Here is a 25,089-nt window from a genome sequence, read left to right on the forward strand (position 1 = left end):
ATAATAGAATCCTGTGGACTAGGAACTTCAGAGGCCTTCTCTGCAACTTGCTTATTTCCAACCTACTCCCCTCTTCTCACCCTGTCTTACGAAACTGCTTCTTTGGCAGTCACCTTAGGAAGGATAAAAGATATTCCGGAATGACAAATTGCATGTTTCTCCCTGCATACATATTCTCCTGTACGCCCGACGTCTGCAATTTGTTTACAACTCTGATAATTAAAAAAAAAAACCTCATAAGATATCCAGTTGCTATTTAGCATGCAGTGATGAGCGATAAAGAAGGTGGCTACATTTAAAAACTAAAAATGCAGGCAGACGCCCTTATCAGCAGCTCTTATCACAGTCTTTCTTTGCTGCGCAGGTTTGACGACGGCGGTTCATGAAAGCAGAGATGTGGGGCTTGGATGCTGGCTTCTGGGCTTTCTTCTTCCTTTGGGCGGTAGGAAATACGGCAGGTGAGTAAGACTGTAGACCTGTTCACTGGGATTCAGTGGCAGACTACCTCTGAACAGAGAGGCTCAGCTCTGAGCGATGATAGTTAATAGGTACAGATAGACCAGCTGAGGAGGTTACATTTTATAAGGAAGCAAGATGACAATCTTTATTGGAAATCCCTATTACAGTGTTTGTTCTTTTAAGAATGGTATGTGTCATCTTGCTTTTCTTGCATTCTCTTGTACCTTTGTAATCCACTCTAGGCACTGTTTAAGCTAGACTGTTTGTATGACATATCTGTTTGCATTGTTTCCTAGGGTTGCCAAGTCCAATTTAAGAAATATCTGGGGACTTCGGGGGTAGAGCCAGGAGACTTTGGGGGTGGAGCCAGGAGACATTAGGGGTGGAGCCAAGATCATGGCTGTGACAAGCATAATTGAACTCCAAAGGGAGTTCTGGCCATCACATTTAAAGGGACGGCACACCTTTTCAATGCCTTCCTTCCATAGGAAATAATGAAGGATAGGGGCACCTTCTTTTGGGGCTCATAGAATTGCACCCCCTGGTCCAATATTTTTGAAACTTGGGGGGTATTTTGGGGAGAGGCACTAGATGCTATACTGAAAATTTGGTGCCTCTACCTCAGAAAACAGCCCCTCCCCCCAGAGCCCCAGATACCCACGGATCAATTCTCTATTATTTTCTATGGGAATAAATCTCCAAAGCGAATAATAAGAGTTCCCAGCAGACATTTCCCTCCTCTCCCCCCCGATTTCTGATGACCCTGAAGCGGTGGGAGGGTCTCCAAACCGGGGGATCCCCTGTCCCCACCTGGGGATTGGCAACCCTATTGTTTCCTCATTTCTGCATTGCATTCTTCTCTAATTCCCGTAATCCTAGTTCCACTGCATTGTTATTGGGTATTTTGTGCTCCCTGATTGATTTGTTTTCTATAGTTTGTAATCCGTCTTAATGAGAAAGACAACCTATAAATGAAGGAACTAAACAAAATCATGATACAGATTGCTTTGGCTCAAGGATGTCAAACGCATTTGTTACGAGGGCCAGATCTGACATAAATGAGACCTTGCTGGGCGGGGCCATGTGCGTCATGCCAGGCAGCAGAGATATAAACCTTATAGGGCACAAACACATCTCAAGATACTTAAAATACAACATCCTTAAAACAGTACCATGTTTGCAATATTCTTTTCAACAGTCTCTGATAATCAACCCCTCTTGCTCTGAATTATTGCATCAAAATCTGGAGACCATGTCTGTGCTGTAGCAATCATGACCATGCTGTTAAGGTGTGCATCTGTAAATTGCGAGCCTATTTTTGATTTATGGATGTTCGCAACAGAAATCTCACGCTCAACGCTCTGTGCCCTAGGACCCAGGGGAGAACATGAAATGACTGGGCATTGTGAGCTTTTGTCCGTGTGCTTTGTGTGTTGGTCAAGAACATGTGAAGGCGCCACAGACAGAGGGCTATGTTAGGGTTGCCAAGTCCAATTCAAAAAATATCTGGGGACTTTGGGGGTGGAGCCAGGAGACTTTGGGGGTGGAGCCAGGAGACATCGGGGTGGAGCTAGGAGCAAGGGTGTGACAAGCATAATTGAACTCCAAAGGGAGTTCTGGCCATCACATTTCAAGGGACCGCACATCTTTTAAATGCCTGCCTTCCATAGGAAATAATGAAGGATAGGAGCACCTTCTTTGGGGGCTCATAAAATTGGACCCCCTGGTCCAATCTTTTTGAAACTTAGGGAGTATTTTGGGGAGAGCCACTGGATACTATACTGAAAATTTGGTGCCTCTACCTCAAAAAACAGGGCCCCCAGAGCCCCAGATACCCGTGGATAAATTCTTCATTATTTTCTATGGGAATAAGTCTCCATAGGGAATCATGAGTACCCAGCAGACATTTCCCTCCCCTCCCCCCGCTTTCTGATCACCTTGAAGCGGGGGAAGGGCTTCCAAACCGGGGGATCCCCTGCCCCCACCTGGGGATTGGCAACCCTAGGCTATGTGTTTACCTATAAAACGATCATCTTCCCCAGAAAAATAATTGCAACTCCTATGAGGCACTGCAAGAATAGAGAGACAGCCAGCATCGTGGCCACTATCAGTCTACTATCTGGGAAGGCTGGGTTCATAATCTGCAGTCTATCCAGGAAATGTGCAGGACGCACACCCTCAGCGTAATCTACCTCACTGTGGATTGTGGTTATTCCTCATCTAAATTGTTCCCATTGCTTTCCTATTGAGAAAGACTGGATCAGGGCATGAATACAGTGAAAAGTGGGAGGGAACCCAGTTGCACCCAGGAGAACCCTGACAAAACGAGCTTAACAGAGAGAGAGAGAGAGAGAGAGAGAGAGAATAGCAAGGCAAAAAGCTCATACCTTGAATAAAACTGTGTTAAAGGTTTTAGAGGTGTTTTTTGTATTTTTCCAGTGGAATTGAGTCAGCCGAGCAAAGCAGCCTCTGCTGTTTCCCACTTTCCCCTCCCTCTTCCCTAAGGGATAGGGGTTGCCAAGTCCAATTCAAGAAATAGCTGGGGACTTTGGGGGTGGAGCCAGGAGACTTTGGGGATGGAGCCAGGAGACATTGGGGCAGAGCCAGGAGCAAGGGTGTGACAAGCAGAATTGAACTACAAGGGAGTTCATCTCATTTAAAGGGACTGCACACCTTTTTAAAAGCCTTCCTTCCATAGGAAATAATGAAGGATAGGGGCACTTTCTTTTGGGGCTCATAGAATTGGACCCCCTGGTCCAACCTTTTTGAAACTTGGGAGGTATTTTGGGAAGAGGCACTGGATGCTATGCTGCAAATTTGGTGCCTCTATCTCAAAAAACAGCCCCCCCCCCTAGAGCCCCAGATACCTGCGGATCAATTCTCCATTATTTCCTATGGAATGTCTCCATAGGGAATAATAGAGTTCCCAGTAGTTCCCTCCCCTCCCTCCACTTTCTGATGATCCGGAAGCAGGTGGAGGGCCTCCAGATGGGGGGGATCCCCTGCCCTCACCTAGGGATTTAGCAACCAAAAAGAGTAACGTGAAAATTGGAGCAAGAGAAAAGCCAAAAAGGCATCCACGTCAAGCCAGCCTCCAATATAGAAATTCAATGTTTTATGTAGCAATTCATTTGTAAGAAAATACAATTTTCTATAAAGCACAAAAGTAAACCACACCCGAATAAACCATTCATGTACTTATAGTTGACAATCTGCTCTTTAAAACTGGAATCTTGGGAAGTGGTATGGTGAGCCGCGAGAGTAGAGTCCAGTGCTTCAGATCTTCTTTTAGTCAATGTAAAGAGAGAATGCAGCAAGGCACAAGATTGCAACAGGGATGTGCATAATGCCCTGTTTCACACAAGGCTTCAATGAGCTTCAAAACAATTCATATGGGAGACCAACGCTCCTACATTCTACAGACAGACAATGGCAAGTTATTGATGTTCCTTACTTCGCACTAATAATTTGTATTTACTATGTATGATGAAATGATGCTTATTTATATTTTGTACGTTATAAGAGGCTGGTCTTCGTGGAGGTTTTCACCCATTTCTCCTGCACCTTTTTAAGTGCAAGCAGCCTGTTTCCTTCTTGGGACAAGTTGAGTCCATCTCTTTTGTACAGCTCCCGCTTATTCCAAAAAGCATCCCAGTGCCTAACAAACTTACACCATCTTCTCCCTACACAATCTTCCTCCCTACACCATCTTCTCATCCACACATTGAGACTCCTAATTTGTGTCTGCCCATTTGGTCCATTTGGAACAGGCAGCACTTCTGAAATGGCTACCTTGAAGGTCCTGGCCTTGAGTTTCCTGCCTAGCAGCCTAAATTTTTCCTTCTGGAACACACAACTACATTTTCCCACATTGTTCCCCCTTTCATCAGCACAATATCCTTCCTTCCCTTGACCCTCATACTCTCTTAAAGCAGCAAGGCTGCCATTCTCAGAGTGCTAGACATCTAATAAGCTCACGAGAGTCTTTTCCATACACCTAAGAAGAAAAAGACCAAAGAGGAGTGCACATTTATACCCCACCTTTCTCTCTGAATCAGAGTTTCAGAGCAGCTTACAATCTCCTTGGCCCACAACAGATACCCTGTGTGGTGGGTGGGGCTGAGAGAGCTCTCACAGCAGCTGCCCTTTCAAGGACAACTCCTATGAGAGCTATGGCTGACCCAAGGCCATTCCAGCAGCTGCAAGTGGAGGAGTGGGGAATCAAACCTGGTTCTATCAGATAAGAGTCTGCGCACATAACCACTACACCAAACTGACTCTCAGCTTCTCCAGGTCAGCCATCTTAACCTCAAGGGTGTGAACTCATTCCCTGACAACCAGGAGCTCCTTGCACTGAGCAAACACCCATGATTTCTGTCCAGTTGAAAAACAGTCATACATGCTACACTCAGTACAATACCCTAGGTAGCCCCCAACCCCTGCTGACATTCTACCTTCATAATTGTTTTTTTGTTTTAATCCCCCCTTTTTACAAATGTCCAGTTTCTGTGGATTTGTTTGTGGAAAGTCTGCTTATCCTATTAGGGATGTCGTGAGAGTCATGCCCTAGCTTCCTCACCCTGCTGCTGAACTCACACTGATAAACTTGCCTGTTTATTCCCTCACTCCAGACACTTTGTCACTGGAGCTGAGACATATCAGCACTGGAGCGGGCCTGCTACCATGCAGAGCTCAATGCAGTTCTGGCTGCAGCCATTAGGGGTGCAGGGGAGTCTCATCACAGTAAAAGGCTCTCTGCTATCAGCTAGACTTGTCTTTCTCCAAGACTGAAGCAAAGTAGCCTAACAGATCATGCTAAGCCCTTCAACCAAGCCAGTACTGGAGGGAGACAAGACTGCACACTGATGACTGATAACAGTAACTAGCACTTTTTTGGTAGCAGGAACTCCTTTGCATATTAGACCACACACCCCTGATGTAGCCAATCCTCCAAGAGCTTACAGTAGGACCTCTGCTAAGAGCCCTGACATAACTGCCATGAGATGGGGTGAATGTGAAAATTCAGACAAACAGGAGTATCCAGTGTGGTATAGTGGTTAAAGTGACAGATTAGGATCTGAGAACCTCAGATATGAATCCTCGCTCCGCCATGAAAACTTGCTGGGTGACCTTGGGCCGGTCATACACTCTCAGCCTAACTTAAGAACATAAGAACATAAGAGAAGCCATGTTGGATCAGGCCAACGGCCCATCCAGTCCAACACTCTGTGTCACACAGTGGCAAAATTTTTTATATATACACACACACTGTGGCTAATAGCCACTGATGGACCTGTGCTCCATATTTTTATCTAAACCCCTCTTGAAGATGGCCATGCTTGTGGCCGTGAATTCCACATGTTAATCACCCTTTGGGTGAAGAAGGACTTCCTTTTCTCCGTTTTAACCTGTCTGCTCAGCAATTTCATCGAATGCCCACGAGTTCTTGTATTGTGAGAAAGGGAGAAAAGTACTTCTTTCTCTACTTTCTCCATCCCATGCATTATCTTGTAAACCTCTATCAAGTCACCCCGCAGTCGACGTTTCTCCAAGCTAAAGAGTCCCAAGCGTTTCAACCTTTCTTCATAGGGAAAGTGCTCCAGCCCTTTAATCATTCTAGTTGCCCTTCTCTGGACTTTCTCCAATGCTATAATATCCTTTTTGAGGTGCGGCGACCAGAACTGCACACAGTACTCCAAATGAGACCGCACCATCGATTTATACAGGGGCATTATGATACTGGCTGATTTGTTTTCAATTCCCTTCCTAATAATTCCCAGCATGGCATTGGCCTTTTTTATTGCAAGCGCACACTGTCTTGACATTTTCAGTGAGTTATCTACCACGACCCCAAGATCTCTCTCTTGGTCAGTCTCTGCCAGTTCACACCCCATCAACTTGTATTTGTAGCTGGGATTCTTGGCCCCAAGGTGCATTACTTTGCACTTGGCCACATTGAACCGCATCTGCCACGTTGACGCCCACTCACCCAGCCTCAACAGATCTTACCTCACAAGGCTGTTAGTGGGGATAAAATGGAGAAGAGAAGAATTTTTTGAGTCCTTTTAGGGAAGAAAGGTGGGGTATAAATAAAGTAATGGTGGAATGAGCTTCTACTGGAGAACTGGGCCCTGCGGGGCTTATCCAAGTTTTGCAGGGCCTGTAAGATAACGTTCTTCTGCCAGGCTTTCAATCGATCCAGTGGGAGTCCCCTGAAGTCATTGCTTCCCCCAGCACCTTATCAGCACCTTTCTATCTAGGTGCTTGTTATGTTGAACACCACTTTAGATAATTCTGTAATTATGATGTTGTCTAGTCTGGATTTGGTTTGCTTAACGTTTCTGTAAGGCTTTAATAAGAGCCCCCATGGTGCAGAGTGGTAAAACGGAACCCTCTGCTCGCGACCTGAGTTCGATTCCAGCGGAAGCTGGTTCAGGTAGCCGGCTCCAGGTTGACTCAGCCTTCCATCCTTCCGAGGTCAGTAAAATGAGTCCCCAGCTTGCTGGGGGGAAAGTGTAGATGACCGGGGAAGGCAATGGCAAACCACCCCATAAAAAGTCTGCCGTGAAAATGTTGTGAAAGCAACGTCACCTCAGAGTTGAAAACGACTGGTGCTTGCACAGGGGACTACTTTTACCTTAAGGCTTTAATGTTGTAAGCCTCCCAGAGCCCGCTTGCGGAATAGGACGGGGTATAAATAAAAAATTCAATTCAATTCAATTCAATTAGATCAATCAAATACTTTTGTTTCGCTCAAGAATATGAGGCCAGGCAGTATACACAGAACACATTTTAGTCCTGCGGATGCCTTAGAAATGTTTTTCAAACATTCCACCTGCAGAGCTTTCTCTCAGCCCCTATTCCGTTTCTTTCTGTTACCTAGCAAACCAGCCTTGCGTCCCCAAGTATGTTGGCAGCGACGCCATGGTTTGTGTCTGCAATGCAACTTACTGCGACACGTTGGACCCCGTCTCCTTCTTGCCCAAAGGCTTCTACCTGAAGTATGAAACCAGCAAAGTCGGCCACCGCATGGAGCTCACAGAAGGGAAGTTCCAGATGAACAGCACATCTTCTGGCATCATAAGTGCGTTGAAAGACTATCCTTGCATGACTCCCTCCTTCCCTCCCCCCATTCTCTATGCCAGGGGTGGCCAAACTTGCTTAACATAAAGAGCCACATACTATAAACCTCCGATGTTTGAGAGTTGCAAGACGTAAACGTTAGGTGTGTGAGAGCCACAAGACAAGGAAGAAAGGGAAGGGAAGGGAAGGGAAGGGAAGGGAAGGGAAGGGAAGGGAAGGGAAGGAAAGGAAAGGAAAGGAAAGGAAAGGAAAGGAAAGGAAAGGAAAGGAAAGGAAAGGAAAGGAAAGGAAAGGAAAGGAAAGGAAAGGAAAGGAAAGGAAAGGAAATAGATTGGGGAGGGAGAGGTAAAAAGAAAGCAACTAACTTTAAACAAAAGGGAGAAGAGTGGTAAAGCTGCAGTCCTGCAATCCGAGCTCTCTGCTCATGATCTGAGTTCAATCCCGGCAAAAGCTGGGTTCAGGTAGCTGGCTCAAGGTTGACTCAGCCTTCCATCCTTCCAAGGTCGGTCAAATGAGTACCCAGTTTGCTAGGGGGAAAGTGTAGATGACTGGGGAAGGCAATGGCAAACCACCCCGTTAAAAAGTCTGCCGTGAAAACATCATGATGCAAAGTCACCCCAGAGTCGGAAATGACTGGTGCTTGCACAGGGGACTACCTTTACCTTTTTAACTTTAAATGCATTCTCTAAGCCGCCAGCTTGAGACTGTAACCCTGTACCAGGGGTGGCCAAACTTGATTAACGTAAGAGCCACATACAGTAAACCTCAGACGTTTGAGAGTCGCAAGATCCACATACAGTAAACAGAATGTCAGATGTTTGAAAGCCAGAAGGAAGGCAGATAGATTTGGGGGGAGGGGGAAAGAAAGCAACTTTAATTCTAAATGGATTCTCCAAGCCACCAGCCGGCTTGGTTTGGAGAAGTGATTTCAAGAAAGAAATGCCTTCTCCAAGAGGCCAACGGGGCAGCGGGGGCTTTGGGAGCCACATAATATGTGTGAAAGAGCCACAATTTGGCCATCCCTACTCTAGGTTTACCTCCTTTCTTCTTTCCCTAAAGGGCTCGAATATATCTTCGATGAATCCATACGTTACCAGTATGTCAAAGGCTTTGGCGGATCCCACACAGATGCGGCTGCGATTAATATCTTGAGCTTGTCTCCAGGTGCCCAGGACAACTTGTTGAGATCCTACTTCTCCCGCGAAGGTGAGAGCGCCTGAGGGGTGGGGGTGGGGATTGGCACCTGACAGCTTGCGGAAAGAGAACTGATCCTCTTGAGAAGGAAAGGTCTAGATTAGCCCGGCGGCCTAACTCTCAACATTTGTGTGCGTGTGTGTGTAAAATGTGGAATTCGCTGCCAGAGGATGTAGTGGCGGCTGCAGGCAGGGCTTTTTTGGGAGCGGGAACTCCTTTGCATATCCCCTGATGTAACCAAGCCTCCAAGAGCTTACAGTAGGCCCTGAAGAAGAGCCCTATAAGTAGGGTTGCTAAGCCCCTGGGCTGGGCGGGGTTTCCCCCACCCGGGAGGTTCCCAACCCACCAGTCCACATTGGAAGGGGAAACCTCCCTCGACGCCATCGGCGTGATGATGTCACCCGGAAGTGACGTCATCGCACTGGCGACAGTGCGCAATGGCCACTCTAGGTGTTTCCGGGAAAACTCTATGGCACAGTAGGTACCATAGAGTTTTTCCCCACCTCCCAAATGGCAGAGCAGGGGTGTCGAACTCATTTGTTATGAGGGCCGGATCTGACGTAAGCGAGACCTTGTTGGGCTGGGCCATGTCAGGTTGGGCCAAGCCATGTCGGGCTGGGCCATGTGTGTACCTATTTAAGATTAGGTAGTTGTTACACCCCCCTCCTCCCCAAGGGAAGAGTCTCAGCCAATGGAGAAAATAGAGGTTTTGCTCTGTAGCTCCTGCGCAGTTGAGCAAGCCTTGCAAAGCAAGCTGTTACGCGAAGGAAGCAAGAGAGAGGGAAAAGGAAGCAGATGACAGTCAGTTGCTCGGGGGCCTGATAGGAGCCCTCTGGGGGCCTGATTTGGCCCCTGAACTGCAAGTTTGGCACCCCTGGGCTACAGCATCTGGGAAAACTACAGAGTTTGCCTGGAAATGCCTAGAGCGGCCGCAAGCAACATCACCAGCACGATGACATCACTTCCGGGTGCATGCATGCGAAAGTCCCCCGCCGGACAAGGCAGGGGACTTGGCGACCTTACCTGAAAGCTTTTGTAGGATTGGCTACATCAGGGAGGTTTAGACACCCTGTGAGGTGGGTGAGGCTGGAGAGGGCTCTCACAGCAGCTGCCCTTTCAAGGATAACCTCTGCCAGAGCGATGGCTGACCCATGAGAGAGGGAAAAGGGAGAGAGAGGTGGAAAGAAAGCAACTTTACATGCATTCACCAAGCCTACAGCTGGCTCGGCTTGAAGAAGTGATTTAAAGAGAGAAATGCTTTCTCTAAAATGGGGCAATGGGGGCTTCAAGAGCCACACAATATATGTGAAAGAGCCACTTGTGGCTCCCGAGCTGCAATTTGGCCATCCTTGTGTAACCTATGGCGTTTAAGGAAAACAGTGCCAAATAATTATATATTTATTAATTATAATTATTGATTATTAATTATAATTATCTATGATATATAATTATATATATTATATAATGATATAATAATTATATATATATATAATTATTATTTATTAAAGACTTGAAGAAAGAGGTTGTTTTTTTTAAGCAGGAACGCAGTTCCAGCTGGATTGGCACCAGGGGGTGTGGCCTAACATGCAAATGAGTTCCTGCTGGGGTTTTTTTGTAAGAAAAAGCTTATAGGGAAGAGCCTTACTCTTTATCTCCCTCTAGTGGAGTCAGGGTTACACTTGCACTTCACCAAACTGGCTCTCAGCACCTGCTTTGCGTGCAGAAGGTCCCAGCCTACTCAATCCCTAACATCTCCAGCTAATAGAATGCGTTGGGAGCAGGGGTGAGCTCCTTTGCATATTAGGCCGCACCCCCCTGATGTAGCCAATCCTCCAAGAGCTTACAGGGCTCTTAGAATGAGGTAGGGTTGCCAGGTCCAATTCAAGAAATATCTGGGGACTTTGGGGGAGTTCTGGCCATCACATTTTAAGGGACCGCACACCTTTTAAATGTCTTCCACTCATTGGACATAATGAAGGATAGGGGCACCTTCTTTGGGGGCTCATAAAACTGGACCCCCCAGTACAATCTTTTTGAAACTTAAGAGAATATTTTGAGGAGAGGCACTGGATCCTATGCTGAAAATTTGTCTCCTCTACCTCAAAAAATAGGGGGGGCCCCCACTGAGCTCCAAATACCCACTGATCAATTCTCCACTATATCCTATGGGAATCTGTCTCCATAGAGTATAATGGAGTGCCCAGCAGACATTTCCCTCCCTCCCCTGCTTTCTGATGATCCTGAAGCGAGGGGAGGGCCTCCAAACCAGGGGATCCCCTGCCCCCACCTGGGGATTGGCAACTCTAGAATGGGGCCTACTGTAAGCTCTCGGAGAACTGGCTACATCAGGGGTGTGTGGCCTAATATGCAAAGGAGCTCCTGCTAGAATTCCACCCCTGGTTGGGAGAGACATCTTTGTTTGCCTGAGCACCTGGAAAGCAGCTGCCAGTCAGAATCCAGCAGGGGTTCCCGCTTTTGCTCAGCATGGCTTCTGATTGGCTGTGCAGGATTAAAAAAAAAAATTCCAAAAATTGCTTTCGTAGCAGCTGTCACCGCAGAAAAAGGGTCTTCAGTTAGGGAAACCAGTTAGGGATCCCAGCCATTCCCTTTGGTGCCTGATGGTGCCTTAAGAACATAAGAACATAAGAGAAGCCATGTTGGATCAGGCCAACGGCCCATCCAGTCCAACACTCTGTGTCACACAGTGGCAAAAAATTTTATATACACACATACACTGTGGCTAATAGCCACTGATGGACCTCTGCTCCATATTTTTATCTAAACCCTTCTTGAAGGTGGCTATGCTTGTGGCCGCCACCACCTCCTGTGGCAGTGAATTCCACATGTTAATCACCCTTTGGGTGAAGAAGTACTTCCTTTTATCCGTTTTAACCTGTCTGCTCAGCAATTTCATCGAATGCCCACAAGTTCTTGTATTGTGAGAAAGGGAGAAAATTACTTCTTTCTCTTCTTTCTTGGGCACCGGTGGGAGGAAATGAGGGGCGGAGGAAAAGCCTGGCATGCCAGCATCTAGCCTAAGACACCTATATCACTTCCAGTTTAAACCAGAAGTGACACAGAACCAGGATCTTTTCTCTGTTTAAAACAATTTTATTGGTAACATATGGTAATAAATCTATATCTTACATCTTTTTAAAAAACCTTATTTTATCTACCCCATATATTACTTTCTACCCACCCCTCCCCCCGTTACTTGACCCCCGCCGGTGTTATTTACTTAAAATACAAATATTTAAAGGTACCCTTAACTATTAAAACAAAAAATTATATTCTTCTTTTTCAAAGATTGTCCAATGTCCTTTTATTTTCCACTCTTTTTCTACATATCTTCTAAACTTTTTCCATTCCGTCTTAAAAACTTCTAAATCATAGTCACTTAATGTTCTTGTTAATTTGTCCATTTCACTCCATGTCATAACTTTTATAATCCAATCCCATTTCTCTGGTATTTTTTCTTGCTTCCACAACTGCGCATACAATGGCCTAGCGGCCGAGAGCAAGTACCAGATTAAAGTTCTATCTTCTTTTGGAAATTTTTCCATTTGTAGTCCCAACAGAAAAGTCTCTGCAACTTTGTTAAACTCATATCCCAAGATTTTAGAAATCTCTTGCTGAATCATCTGCCAAAACATTTTAGCTCTTTCACACGTCCACCACATATGGTAGAAAGAACCTTCATGCTTTTTACATTTCCAACATCTGTCTGGCATCTTATTATTCATCTTTGCCAATTCTTTAGGAGTCATATACCGTCTATACATCATTTTAAAACAGTTTTCTTTACGAACCAGGACCTTTTCTGAGCAGGAACGCAGTTCCGGCTGGCTTGGCATCAGGGGTGTGGCCTAATATGCAAACGAGCTCGTGCTGGGCTTTTTCTACAAAAAAGGCCCTGCAAGGAACACTCCAGCATTCTTCAAAAAAGCTCTGAAGTAAAGCCACAGGGTTTCTGTAAAATCCTACAGCTTCCCCACATTTAAAACCAGAAATGACATAGGCACACTGGCATGACATCAGCGCACCAGGCCCCACCTACCAATTGCTCCTGGGAGTTGCCAGCTGCAGCCCGGCAACCCTGGTATCACTTAGGGTTGCCAAGTCCAATTCAAGAAATCTCTGGGGACTTTGGGGGTGGAGCCAGGAGACTTTGGGGGTGGAGCCAGGAGACACTGGGGTGGAGCTAGGAACAAGGGTGTGACAAGCATCACTGAACCCCAACGGAAGTTTTGGCCATCGCATTTCAAGGGATGGCACACCTTTTTAAATGTCTTCCTTCCCTCCACCCTCCCCTTCTCTAATTCCACCTCAGAGGCGGAGCAGAACGGGCGGCGCCGCTGCGCAGCTGCCGCCTCTTCTCTGCTTCACTGTAACTGATCCTCCGAGATGGGCTCAGGCTGAGCCCATCTCAGAGGAGCAGCTACGGTGAAGCGGAGAAGAGGCGGCAGTGCAGCGGTGTCGCCCGCTCCGCTCCGCCTCTGAGGTGAAATCAGAGAAGGGGAGGGTGGAGGCAGGCCAGGAGCGTGGCGAGCCGTGAGTCCGGGTCCTAGAAGGACCCAGATTCGCGGCTCGCCACGCTCCTGGCCTGCCTCCACCCTCCCCTTCTCTGATTTTACCTCAGAGGTGGAGCGGGCGATGCCGCTGCTGCCGCCTCTTCTCCGGTTCACCTTAGCTGCTCCTCCAAGATGGGGCAGCTCGCCACGCTCCTTGGCGCCGTTTCCCCCCTTCCCCCCACTTCCGTTTTTTTGGAGAGCGGGGAAAGAGGCTGTAAATTCTGGGGTCCCCCGCCAAGGCGGGAGGGTTGGGAAGCCTAGTGTCACTGCATGGCTGAAGATATTATAAGCAGGGCCGGGCCTGATTATAAGATATTATAGCATTGGGGAAAGTGCAGAAAAGGGCAACTAGAATGATTAAAGGATTGGAACACTTTCCCTATGAAGAAAGGTTAAAGCGCTTGGGGCTCTTCAGCTTGGAGAAATGTCAACTGAGGGTTGACATGATAGAGGTTTACAAGATTATGCATGGGATGGAGAGGGTAATGAAAGAAGGACTTTTCTCCCTTTCTCACAGTAAGAGAACTCGTGGGCACTCAATGAAATTGCTGAGCAGTCAGGTTAGAACAGATGAAAGGTAGTACTTGTTCACCCAAAGGGTGATTAACCCATGGAATTCACTGCCACAGGAGGTGGTGGCAGCTACAAGCATAGACAGCTTTGAGAGGGATTGGATCAACATCTGGAGCAGAGGTCCATCAGTGGATATTAGCCACAGGGTATTCATGGAACTCTCTGTCTGGGGCAGTGATGCTCTGTATTCTTGGTGCTTGGGGGAGTGGGGTGGGCAACAGTGGGAGGGCTTCTAGTGTCCTGGCCTCACTGATGGACCTCCTGATGGCAGATGGGTTTTTTGGCCGTTGTGTGACACAGACTGTTGGGACTGGATGGGCCATTGGCCTGATCCAACATGGCTTCTCTTACGTTCTTATGAAGGTAAGGCATGTGTATGTGAGAAAACTTTTTAAACGATACATTCATCCTGTTAAACCGCACTTCTGCCTGATGACCACCTCACTCCTGGACATTTCGTCACGGGCTCCACCGCCTGCGGCAGCCATTTTGTGGTTGTGCTCAAAGGTGCCCACAGGCTCAAAAAGGCTGAATATGCTGGAATCCACAGTGCTGGACTAGGTGGACATCAGATGGTGTTGCCTAGACTGCCTTTTCTGCCTCATCTCCACAGGGATTGAGTACAACCTTCTGCGCATGCCCATTGGTTGCTGCGATTTCTCCACCCACCCCTACACCTATGATGACGTCCCTTGGGATTATGAACTGAAGTATTTCAGCCTAGCAAAGGAGGATACCATGTTCAGAGTGAGTAAAGCCAAGCTGGGTGGAAGAAGACTCCAGTTTGAGGAGAGCCAGTTTGGTGTAGCAGTTGTGTGCGGACTCTTATTTGGGAGAACCGGGTTTGATTTCTCACTCCTCCACTAACACCAGCTGGAATGGCCTTGGGTCAGCCATAGCTTTTGTAGGAGTTGTCCTTGCAAGGGCAACTGCTGTGAGAGCCCTCTCAGCCCCACCCACCTCACAAGGTGTTGTGGGGGAGGGGGAAGGTAAAGGAGATTGTGACTGCTCTGAGTCTCTGAAATTCAGAGTATAGGGTGGGATATAAATCCAATATCATCATCTTCTCGTTCTCCTTTTTCTTCCCTCCAGTGGCCTTTCTGAAAATGACCTATTACCAGGCCTATAGCCACAAAATTTTAGACTGGGGGAGGGGGGTAAGGGGATAAAAATTTAAGTGGAGAGGCAAGTGAGAAAGGCAGCGGGTGAGCGAGGAAGGCGGCAGGCATAGGGTTGCCAAGTCCAATTCAAGAAATATCTGGGGACTTTGGGGGTGGACCCAGGAGACATTAGGGGTGGAGCCAAGATCAAGGCTGTGACAAGCATCATTGAACTCCAACAAAGTTCTGGCCATCACATTTAAAGGGACGGCACACTTTTTCAATTCCTTCATTCCATAGGAGATAATGAAGGATAGGGCACCTTCTTTTGGGGCTCATAGAATTGCACCCCCTGGGGGGTATTTTGGGGAGAGGCACTAGATGCTATACTGAAAATTTGGTGCCTCTACCCCAAAAAACAGCCCCCCCCAAAGCCCCAGATACGCACGGATCAATTCTCCATGATTTTCTATGGGAATAAATCTCCATAGGGAATAATAGAGTTCCCAGCAGACATTTCCCTTTCCTCTGCCCGCTTTCTGACGACCCTGAAGCGGGGGGAGGGTCTCCAAACCAGGGGATCCCCTGCCCGCACCTTGGGATTGGCAACCCTAGGCAGGCAAGTGAGGAAGTCGGCGGGCAGGTGAGGAAGGTGGTGGGTGGGCAAGAAAGTTGGGCAAGAAAGGCGGCAGGTGAGTGAGAAAGGCAGTGGGCGAGCAAGGAAGGTGGCAGGCGGGTGAGGAAGGCGGCCGGTGGGCAAGGAAGGCAGCAGGCAGGAAAGCAAGGCAGGTGAGAAAGGCGGTGGGTGGGCAAGGAAGACGGGTAAGCGAGGAAAGCAGTGGATGAGCGAGGAAGGTGGCGGGCAAGCAGTGGAGAGGGGGCAGAAAGCTAAAGCGGGGGAAGAGGCCCCTATACAGTTGAAATCTCGGGGCCCCCTTGCAAATTATCTCAGAGTCCGAGCACCTGCCCCACTGCTCACAGCCCCCACTGCAGCCTGCAGCCACCTTCTCAAAAGTCCCCTTGACAAAGCTGCAGGGGAGAGGCAGAGAGAAGCAAACTTGGTGACGACACCAGCAGCAGCCGCACCAGGTAAGTCAGGCAAAGAGCGACTCAGTTGCTAGCTGCATGTGCAGGCTGGGAGGACTGCAAGCAAGGGGAAAATCCGGCCCAGGGTCCCTAAAGGCATGGGGGCCCATAGTCAAGTGCTTACTTGGCCTAATTGTTAATCCAGCCCTGCAGCAGGAGCACAGCTTCTGAACCTCCAAGCCAGAGTCTGCATGCAGTGGGGAGTTCTCTCCCTGCTGCACCCAGATCCGGGGGCATATGTAAATGAGATATGCTACTGAGTTCCTGCACCTTTTCCCCCTACAAAATGACCCCTCATCGTATGTTTCTTTTCCCACTGACCAGGTCATACCAGGTCAAATAGGCTTTTCCTGGAGACCTCCTGGAATCTTTCCTGAAGACTTTCTAGCATTCTTTTCCTCCAAAACTCTGTTCCCTGCTTGGGGAAGGAGGGAGAGAGTGACTCACCTATTATCTCTAGCTAGCCCTATTAGCATTCCTTAAGAGGTAGCAGAGGTGAGCCTGGAAAGCCATTGAGCTGTTTTCCCCCTCTCCTGCCTATTCTCTGCCCAGAAGGGGGGGAGGAAACCCTGTTAAAAGACAGAGTCAGGGCTTTTTTTTGTAGCAGGATTTCCTTTGCATATTAGGCCACACACCCCGACGTAGCCAATACTCCTGGAGCTTACAGTAGGCCCTGTACCAAGAGCCCTGTAAGCTCCAGGAGGATTGGCTACATCAGGGGTATGTGGCCTAATATGCAAAGGAATTCCTGCTACAAAAAATAAAGCCCTGTGCAAAGTGGAGGTTTGGCTCATTTCAAGCCTCGCAGGCATTTCTTCACACTGCTCATTGGATCCTCATTATCTTTCCCCGTAGATCCCTCTCCTTCACCGCATCCAGGCCCTAGCCGAGCGACCCATCTCCCTAGTTGGCAGCCCATGGACAGCACCTGCCTGGATGAAGACCAATGACCAGATAATAGGGAAAGCAAAGTTGAAAGGGAAAGCAGGAGACCGAGTGCACAAGACCTGGGCGAACTACTTCATCAGGTAACCATGCTGGCGCTTGCACAGCTTGGCAAGAAAAAAAGAGTCGGTTGATCTTTTGTTCGGGAGAGCCAGTTTGGTGTAGTGGTTAAGTGTGCGGACTCTTATCTGGGAGAACCAGGTTCGATTCCCCACTCCTCCACTTGCACCTGCTGGAATAGCCTTGGGTCAGCCATAGCTCTGGCAGAGGTTGTCCTTGAAAGGGCAGCTGCTGGGAGAGCCCTCTCAGCCCCACCCACCTCACAGGGGGTCTGTTGTGGGGGAGGAAGGGAAAGGAGATTGTGAGCCGCTCTGAGACTCTTCGGAGTGGAGGGCGGAATATAAATCCAATATCTTCATCTACCTCACAGGGTGTCTGTTGTGGGGGAGGAAGGTAAAGGAGATTGTGAGCCGCTCTGAGACTCTTCGGAGTGGAGGGCGGGATATAAATCCAATATCTTCATCTACCTCACAGGGTGTCTGTTGTGGGGGAGGAAGGGAAAGGAGATTGTGAGCCGCTCTGAGACTCTTCGGAGTGGAGGGTGGGATTTAAATCCAATATCTTCTTCTTGCCCAGCAGACATTTCCCTACCTCCCTCACACTTTCTGATGACCCTGAAGTGAGGTTAGGGCCTCCAAACCGGGGGATCCCCTGCCCCCACCTGGGGATTATATCAACTGCACGGGATGAACACAGTGAAAGATTGGTGAATAGGAGATATCTGTGTTCCAAAATTTTACTCCCAAGTAGTTTTTAAGTAGTGTGAACTCTTATCTGGGAGAACCGGGTTCGATTCCCCACTCCTCCACTTGCACCTGCTGGAATGGCCTTGGGTCAGCCATAGCTCTGGCAGAAGTTGTCCTTAAAAGGGCAGCTGCTGTGAGAGCCCTCTCAGCCCCACCCACCTCACAAGGTGTCTGTTGTGGGGGAGGAAGGGAAAGGAGATTGTGAGCTGCTCTGTGGGAGTGGAGGGCAGGATATAAATCCAATGTCGTCGTCTTCTTCTTCTCGGTGGATGGAGGTTTTTGAACAGAGGCTTAGATGGCCATCTGACAGCAATGCCGATTCTGTGAATTAGGCAGATCATGAGAAGGAGGACAGGAAGGGTTGCCTCAGGGTTTAGTCCTCATGGCCATTTCTTGCATGCCCAAGGAAATGCCAATTATCACTTTGGAGGTAGGAAGCAAGTGCATAGATAAGGTGCTTTAAAACCAGGGCTTTTTTTTTTGAGCAGGAACGCACAGGAACACAGTTCCAGCTGACTTGGTGTCAGGGGGTGTGGCCTATGCAAATAAGCTCCTGCTGGGCTTTTTCTGCAAAAAAGCCCTTTGCAAAACAATGGTGCCATTAGGGGGTGTGCCCTAGTATACTAATGAGTTCCTGCTGGGCTTTTTCTACCAAAAAAGCCCTGTTTAAAACTATATAGTAACGTGGCTGAAGGAAAACAAACATGAAGTCCCTAAGGCAACTGAGCCAAACTGTTCCTCGTCTGTTAGGCCCCAAGCCTTGGCCTGCTCGCTCTCTCCCTCAGAGGGAGGGTTTTCCTCCTAACAGCAGCTGTCCTGCCTGCTCAGCCTCTCAGGAGGAAAGGATAGCATCTGTTCCTGAGAGGGCTTTTAACCAATGCCCCTCAGAGCCCACTTGGATGCCGATTGGCTGAAACTAGCACCAAGCATTCTGGGGATTGTAAGGCTGTCGCTTCCTTCTGAGACACAGGCCTCACAGGCTGCCTAGGCCCACTAGGCCTCTGTCTCACAGCACAGATGCTGTGGTGTCAAGCATGTGGCCCATGGGACAGATCAGGCCCCCAGAGGGCTCCTATCAGGCCCGCAAGCATCTCACTGTCTGCTTCTTTCTCCCTCTCTTGCTTCCTTCTGCATCACAGCTTGCTTTGCCAGGCTTGCTCAGTCACCCAGAGGCCACAGAGCAAAGCCTCTATGTTCTTCACTGGCCGCCCTGAGCCTGCCTTTGGCAGGGGAGGGCGGGATACAAAAATAAAATTTACTGACCAGCACATGAAGCAATTTATGTACAAAAACTCACAATGCCCAGCCATTTCATGTTTTCCTCTGAGTCTGATTGTATTTGTCTGTGTCCTTTATAAAGTTTCTATCTCTGCTACCTGGCATTGTATTTTATGACACACAAGGCCCAGCCTGACAAGGTCTCATGTATGTCAGATCCAGCCCTCGTAACAAATGAGTTTGATACCGTTGAATTAGGGTGAGAGCAAAAGAACTGATGTCGGGTTTTGTGACAGGAGACGGAGTGAGGAAATCATTACTTTATGCAGAGGAAATTAGGTTCACAGTTACAAACGATAAGGTTTCAGTTTGTTGTCTGTTTGAAGTAATTGATAGGATTTGGTCCGGGCTTTTCTTGGGCAGGTACCCCCATCCTTCATTATTTCCAATGGAGGGAAGACATTTAAAAGGTATGTGGTCCCTTTAAATGTGATGGCCCAAACTCCCTTTGGAGTTTAATTGTGCTTATCACACCCCTGCTCCTGGCTTCACCCACAATGCCTCCTGGCTCCACCCCTGAAGTCCCCAGATATTTCTTGAATTGGACCTGGCATCCCTAGCTTACAAGGCTCTTAGTACAGGGACTACTTTAAGCTCCAGGAGAATTGGCTACATCAGGGGTGTGTGCCCTAGTATGCAAAGGAGTTCCTGCTACAAAAAAAGCCCTGGGAAGATGAGAAAGCCATGTATGCAGGAAGGAACAGTTGAAGGAACAGTTGTTTATAGGGTTGCCAATCCCCAGGTGGGGGCAGAGGATCCCCCGGTTTGGAGGCCCTCCCCCCGCTTCAGGGTCGTCAGAAAGCAGGGGGAGGGGAGGGAAATGTCTGCTGGGAACTCTATTATTCCCTATTGAGATTTATTCCCATAGAAAATCATAGAGAATTGATCCGCGGGTATCTGGGGCTCTGGGGAGGTGCTGCTTTTTGGGGTAGAGGCACCAAATTTTCAGTATAGCATCTAGTGACTCTCCCCAAAAATACCTCCCAAGTTTCAAAAATATTAGACCAGGGGGTCCAATTCTATGAGCCCCAAAAGAAGGTGCCCCTATCATTCATTATTTCCTATGGAAGGAAGGAATTGAAAAGGTGTGCCGTCCCTTTCAATATGATGGCCAGAACTCCCTTTGGAGTTCAATTATGCTTGTCACAGCCTTGATCTTGGCTCCACCCCTAATGTCTCCTGGCTCCACCCCCAAAGTCTTCTGGCTCCACCCCCAAAGTCCCCAGATATTTCTTGAATTGGACTTGGCAACCCTAGTTGTTTAAAAGACTCGAAGCTTGTTTTTCTAATTGATTGAGAGCTGAAAATCCAGGGCAGGAGCCTGGAGGGACCCAGACATTTCGTGCCAATTGACGCTAATCAGGAGTGGAATTCTAGCAGGAGTTCCTTTGCATATCAGGCCACACACCCCTGATGTAGCCAATCCTCCACGAGCTTACAATAAAGAGCCTCATAAGCTCCTGGCGGATTGGCCAGGGGTGTGTGGCCTAATATGAAAGGAGCGCCTGCTAGAATTCCACCCCTGACGTTAACATCTCTCTATTCTGTGTGCTGGAATCCAGGTTTCTAGATGAATACGCCAAGCACAACATCACGTTCTGGGCTGTTACGGCTCAGAACGAGCCAGCCATATCCTTGTATGCCATGCACGATTTCCCCACCATCAACTTCTCACCCGAGGAGCAGCGAGACTTTATCAGGCTGGACCTGGGCCCTGCGCTAGCCTCCAGCAACCACAAAGATGTCCATCTCATCATCAACGACGACTTGCGGAGCAGCTTGCTCAACTGGGCCAAAGTGGTATGGGCTCGAACGCTGACTCTCGGCTAGGATGGCCAAGATAAGCTGGTATTTTCCTGGTGGCGGAAAGTCTCGTCGCGGCTGACTTACGGTGACTCTGCAGGGTTCTCAGGGCGAGAGATTAGCAGAGGTGGTTGGCCAGTGTCTTGCCCTGGACTACCTTGGTGGTCTCTGCTTAGCTTCTGAGGTCTGACAAGATCAAGTTAGCGGTAGGGTTGCCAATCCCCAGGTGGGGGCAGGGGATCTCCCAGTTTGGAGGCCCTCCCTCGCTTCAGGGTCATCAAAAAGTGTGGGGGGGGGGAGGGAAATGTCTGCTGGGTACTCCCTTATTCCCCATGGGGACCAATTCCCATAGGGTAGGGTTTCCCAAACTTTTTTTCCCCCGTGGCCTGCTTATTTTTACACTTTTCCTTTGTGGCCCACTAAAATTTGGGGGTGGAGTCAGGAGACTTCGGGGGTGGAGCCAGGAGACATGAAATGATGTACAAACAAGCCTAAAACTCTTGCAATGTTTTGTTTAGGAAAGGTAGGGTAATGGTGGGATTTTGCAATGCAATGTTAAAAATAAAAAAATCAAGAAAAAGCACAAGAGTCACACAGCAGAAAACTAAAAATATAAAATGCTCTCGTCCTAGGAAAACATGAACTAGCAGGGCATTTCAAGCTTTCCCCCCACCCCCAGGTCTGCTCAGATTAGCAATGGCAAGGAAGGAAGCAGACAAGAGAAAAGACTGACAGAAAGAGAGGGAGAGAGAGAAGATGGGAAAAGAAGAAAGAAAGAAAGAAAGAAAGAAAGAAAGAAAGAAAGAAAGAAAGAAAGAAAGAAAGAAAGAAAGAAAGAAAGAAAGAAAGAAAGAAAGAGAGAGAGAAAGAGAGAAAGAAAGAGAGAGAGAGAAAGAAAGAGAGAAAGAAAGAAAGAAAGAAAGAAAGAAAGAAAGAAAGAAAGAAAGAAAGAAAGAAAGAAAAGGAGGGAGGGAGGGAGGGGGAAAGAGTTGGAAACAAATAGAGGGGAGGGAGGGAGGGAGGGGGAAAGAGTTGGAAACAAATAGAGGGGGGAAAGAAAGAGAAAGGGAATAGGAAGGAAGGAAAATGGAGGGAAAAAGTAAAAGAAAGGAGGGACAAAAGGAAGAAAGAAAGAGAAAAGAAAGGAAAGGAAAAGAAAAACAGAAAAAAAGGGATGGGAGCAATTCACCCTTAAAACTGCGGACTCCCGCTGCGCAAGCGCCTCCTTCTCCCTCCCTTCTCCACTGCTGGTAAATTTCAGGCATTGGAAAGCTCCCCATCCCCCCCACCTCCTCGGTGAGGGAAATGGCGCTAAGGGGCAGGCCGCCGGCACTTTGAAGGGACCGCGCCTGGAACGGGTGTGCGGCTAATCCCTCCCCCACACTTCCTGGATGGGAAGGAAGTGTGGGGGAGGGATTAGCCACGCGCTCGTTCCAGGCGCAGTCCTTCGAAGTGCCAGCAGCCTGTCCCAACGCTGAGTTAGCTCAGCGCTCATTTTCCTCACCGAGGAGGTGGTTGTGGGGGGGGGGAGCTTTACAATGCCTAAAATTTAGAGGAGGGAGGAGGCGGGGGGGTGATGCCGCAGGGGGAGGCGTGGGGTGGGGGGCGGCCAGGGGACGGGAGGCCCCGGGCCCCACCAATGAGCCCTGCGTGGCCCGGTGCCAGATCCCAACCCTGCAATTGGGAAACGCCGCCATAAGGTATTGGCTACATCAGGGGTGTGTGGCCTAATATGCTAGAATTCCACCCCTGGTTAGCGTCACTTGGCACGAAATATGTTCCAGCTGGCAGAGATCAGCTCCCCTGGAGGAAAATGGCTGTGTGGAAGGGAAGACTTTATGCATTGGAAATATGCTGAGGCCCCTCCCAGTGCCGGATTAAACCCTGTGGAGGCCCTTAGGCAGTCAAAATCTTGTGGGGGGGGGTCTGGCAAATTATCTGAGAGACAGAGTGCCCACCCTGCCACCCATCGGCCCCTGCTGCAGCCTGCAGGCCCCTTCTCAAAAGCCCCTTTGACAAATCTGCGGGGGAGAGGCAAACTTGGTGACAGCACCAGCAGAAGTCGCACCAGGCAAGTTCGGCAAAGAGCGGCTCAGTTGCTGGCTGCGTGTGCAGGCTCTGAGGGATACAAGCAGAGGGAAAAGCTGGCCCAGCCCCCCTAGAGGCATGCCTACTTGGCCTAATTGTTAATCCAGCCCTGGCCCCTCACCTCCCAGATCCATCAGCAAAGTCTCCAGGTATTTTCCAACCCAGACCTGTCAGCCCCACTCCTCAAGGCAGCTTACATCATTCTTTTCTAGGGTTGCCAATTCCTCTGCATGCCGGTGATGCAATGACATCAACCGGAAGTGATGTCATCGCACTGGCGACGTTGCTCATGGCCGCTCTAGGCATTTCCATGAAAACTCTTGATTTCCCGGATGCTCTAGCCCAGGGGTCCTCAACCTTACGGCCCGTGGGCCAGATGCGGCCCCGCTGAGGACGTTTATGCGGCCCGCCGGGTTATGGCAAAATCAGACCGGAAGTGACGTTCGACCTAAACTTGCTGTTAGCAACGCACCACTTCCGGCACTGGGCTGAGGCGGCAGAGACAGAGTGTGAGGTGATACCGAGGTGAGGTGAGTTCCCAGGCCAGGGTTGTGTGGTGTGGGGAAGGGAGAGAGATGCAGAAGACGGAGAACTGACGGCCCGCAGCCTTATACAGTAACGGCAGTCCGGCCCTCCAACAGTCTGAGGGACAGTGAACTGGCCCCCTATTTAAAAAGGTTGAGGACCCCTGCTCTAGCCATTCGGGAGGGGAAAACTCTATGGTACCTATTGTACCATAGAGTTTTCCCCTCCCAAATGGCTACAGCGTCCGAAAAAAATGATAAGAGTTTTCCTGGAAACGCCCAGAGCTGCTGCTGGTACTGGCGTGATGATGTCACTTCCGGGTGGACGTCATTGCGCCGACGATGTCGGGGGAGGTTCCCCCCATCAGCCCGCCCAGACCAGGGGCTTGGCAGCCCTGTTCTTTTTCTCCACTATTTTCTCCTCACAACAACTCTTTGGCTCGGCTGAGAGAGTGTAACGGGGCCTGTGGGATTCCAGTGGGATTCCACAGCATGTAGGAATTCCATTGCGGATCTCCCTGGTGCTTAGACTTAACCACCATGCTGTGATTGGCCTTCCTAAGTTCCGCCCCCAAATCTCCAGGAATTTTTCACCCTGGAGTTGGCAAACCCCAATAGTTGGTTCAGGGCCTTTCATCCCACCAAACCAGAGGCACCCATTGCTTCCGTCTGCAGCCCAGTGGCAGCACCTTTGGAATTCCTTTATGTTGAGCTGAATAGATAAAAGGTGACGTATACGTGTGATAATTCAGTTTTTAGAAGAAGCTGGCCTGAAGGATGATGGGAAGGGCATGACGGATTATTGAACCCAGGGTTTTTTTTGTAGTAGGAACTCATTTGCATATTAGGCCACACCCTCCTGATGTAGCCAATCCTCCTGGCTTACGGTAGGCCTTGCTACAAGTAATTGCTACATCAGGAGGTGTGTGGCCTAATATGCAGGGTGTGTGCCTAATATGCAAAGGAGTCTGCTACAACGGGCCGGGCATATGGGAGTAGGGCCAGATAGGCGGCTGCCTAGGTGCCTCCTGGGACGCCACCGGGCTCCCTCTGCCCTGCTGCTCTTGGCTTCCTGGGGCTGCACAGACTCAGGACGGGGAGAGCAGTTGGGGTGGCACATCAGCCGGTCAGCACATCCGAGGAGAACATGCCCCACCCCCCTGCTCTTGGCTTCAAAGCAAGAGTGGCGGGGCCTGGGCTGTTTTGTTTTGTTTTTAAGCAGAGAACGCAGTTTCGGCTGGCTTGGCACCAGGGGGTGTGGCCTAATATGCAATGAGTTGCTGCTGGGCTTTTGTAGAAATAGAACAGAGGTGTCAAACTCATTTGTTATGAGGCTGGATCTGACATAAATGAGACCTGTTTACATAAATGTAAAACAATGGCGACATCGGGGTGTGGCCTAATATGCAAATGAGTTCTAGCTGGGCTTTTTCTACAGTGGCCTGTGTGCTCCATCCCAGCCTCACCCTCCCAGGTCTACTCAGGGTGGGGCAAGGGCATGGCCTAGAGTGCCAGGAAGTCTGGCGTCAGCCCAGGCTACATAAAAGCCCTGATTGAACCAGAATCTGATTTGCTAGCA

The 25,089-nt window shown here is 49.0% G+C and overlaps 1 pseudogene; it reads left to right on the forward strand.

The window, feature by feature from the left end:
* The first annotated feature begins 377 nt into the window (after nucleotides 1-377).
* The window catches only part of LOC132588274 (lysosomal acid glucosylceramidase-like), a 36,265-nt pseudogene continuing 11,553 nt past the window's right edge, over nucleotides 378-25,089 (forward strand).

This window comes from Heteronotia binoei, chromosome 1 (assembly GCF_032191835.1).
Source record: "Heteronotia binoei isolate CCM8104 ecotype False Entrance Well chromosome 1, APGP_CSIRO_Hbin_v1, whole genome shotgun sequence".
NCBI lineage: Eukaryota > Metazoa > Chordata > Lepidosauria > Squamata > Gekkonidae > Heteronotia > Heteronotia binoei.